Raw genomic sequence first — 2,500 nt, 5'->3', positions numbered from 1 at the left:
AAATCTTGCCTTACAATTTGTTAGCCAGCTTTGTCATCACACAAACCCCAGATGCCTTAAGGGTGGTTTATGCCTCGAGATCAGCGTCCCTGCGTCGTGATGCAGTGAGCCGCGCAGTTAACGGAGTGAAGCCCCCCCCCATCACGCAGGTACTCTGGGGCACCTCCCCAAAATTGTGTCTCGACGCAGGGAGCGACGGCGTGAAGAGCGAAAATAAGTCTGTGATTGGTCCTCTCGACGACCAGCCTGCTCTGTCCTCGAGTCGAGAACCAGCTACTTCCTTGTTCTAACCTTCGTCGGTCTACGGACTGTGAGCTCTTCATTAAATAAGTTGCCGGTGCTTTGTCGTTTGATTTATTTACACGAACCAAAGACAACACGTGCGCTTGCAAGTTACCACGCTGAAGTTATTTGGACAGTTGAACAGTGGTTCCGAGGTCGAGGAAACATTCCGCTTCATCCTCGACAAATGAGCCACTTCTTTGTTCCAAACTACCACGGTGGCTGCCAGTGCTATCAAACATGCACGTGATATAAAGATGTAATGTTTCATTTTCATTTTCGTCGAGTCTGTGAAGCTAAAAGAACAACCGACACGTCTAGGTTACTCTTTGTATTGAAGGCAGTTTGAGCGTGGAATGACATCGCGCAGACCGTGCTTCAAAACAGGGCATAAACCAAAATTAACTGCATCATGGCTGCGACAAGCTCACTCTGTGGCACAAGTAGGAAGCATAACCCGCCCTTTAGATACAGACAGACAGACTGGCAGATAGACAGGCCGACATGTAGACACACAGATAGACACACAGGTAGACACAGACAGACACAGACACACACAGCCACACAGACAGTCAGGCAGACAGACTGGTAGAGGGGGGCGCAGACAGACAGACAGGCTGACAGACAGACTGGGGGCAGACAGACAGGGGGCAGGCAGAAAGACAGACAGATAAGAGAGACAGGCAGAGAGACAGACAGACAGGTGGACAGACAGGCAGACAGGTGGACAGACAGACAGACTGACAGACAGACGGGCAGGCAGAAAGGCGTGCATACATACAGAAGCTTTTAGGTAGATACAGACAGACAGGCAGGCAGACAGACAGACAGACAGACAGAGAGACAGGCAGACAAACAGACAGAAAGACAGACAGGTAGATGGGTAGGGGGAGGCAGACAGACAGACAGGCAGACAGATTGACATGTAGACGCACAGGTAGACACAGACAGGCAGACAGATAAGAGAGACAGACAGGCAGACAGACAGACAGGCAGGCAGACAGACAGACAGACAGAAAGATGTGCGTACATACAGAATGGCAGGTAGAAACAGACAGACAGGCAGACACACAGCCACACAGACAGACAGAAAGACAGACAGATAAGAGAGACAGACAGACAGACAGACAGACAGACAGACAGACAGACAGAAAGATGTGCGTACATACAGAATGGCAGGTAGAAACAGACAGATAGGCAGACAGACAGACAGAGAGACAGATGGGCAGACAGACAGACAGACAGACAGACAGACAGACAGACAGACAGAGAGACAGATGGGCAGACAGACAGACAGACAGACAGAGACAGGCAGACAGACAGACAGGGGCAGGCAGGCAGACAGACAGACTTAGAGACAGACAGACAGACAGGGGCAGGCAGGCAGACAGACAGGTAGACAGGCAGACAGGCAGATGCTGAGTCACTGCTTGTACATACTTGGCTATTACTAGAAGTAGCAGTAGAACCTGTTATGGGGGTATTCCAGAATGACACACGGAAACACTCTCTCACACACACACACACACACACACACACACACACACACACACACACACACACACACACACACACACACACACACACACACACACACACACACACACACACACACACACACACACACACACACACAAATAAACACACACAAAAATGCAAAGAAATACGCAAATGCAGCACACCCACAAATACACAAAAAGACAAATACAAGCATGTACAGTACACAACACAATACACTCAAATGTCATGACCCGATGTATAGAATTCACAAACAACAGGTGACAATTTTGGGTTCTGTTTGTTTACTCAGAAAACTCAGTGATGCAGCTAATACTAAACTGATATTACTTGAAAAAGTAGTCACTTTGTGTGTGTGTGTGTGTGTGTGTGTGTGTGTGTGTGTGTGTGTGTGTGTGTGTGTGTGTGTGTGTGTGTGTGTGTGTGTGTGTGTGAGTTGGGCGTCATGGCTCCAGTGTGGGAGAGTGTGAACGCAGTACAGTAGTGTAATCCTGCCCTTAGTGTCAGGGATTACCTGTTGACGGACACATGGACGTCAATGAACAGAGCAAAGGGATGTAGTCTCCACTGTCAAGGCTTTTTTGATTTTCCTTAGATAATGACTGCATGACTTGGAAGGGACAGAGTTACTTGATTTAATTGCAAACCTTGTAGCCAGTCTTTTTGTGGTATGATGTCATTGGATGTTATGCGAGGTGAT

This window comes from Engraulis encrasicolus, chromosome 2, assembly GCF_034702125.1.
Source record: "Engraulis encrasicolus isolate BLACKSEA-1 chromosome 2, IST_EnEncr_1.0, whole genome shotgun sequence".
NCBI classification, from domain to species: domain Eukaryota; kingdom Metazoa; phylum Chordata; class Actinopteri; order Clupeiformes; family Engraulidae; genus Engraulis; species Engraulis encrasicolus.
This window is presented reverse-complemented; position numbering follows the sequence as displayed.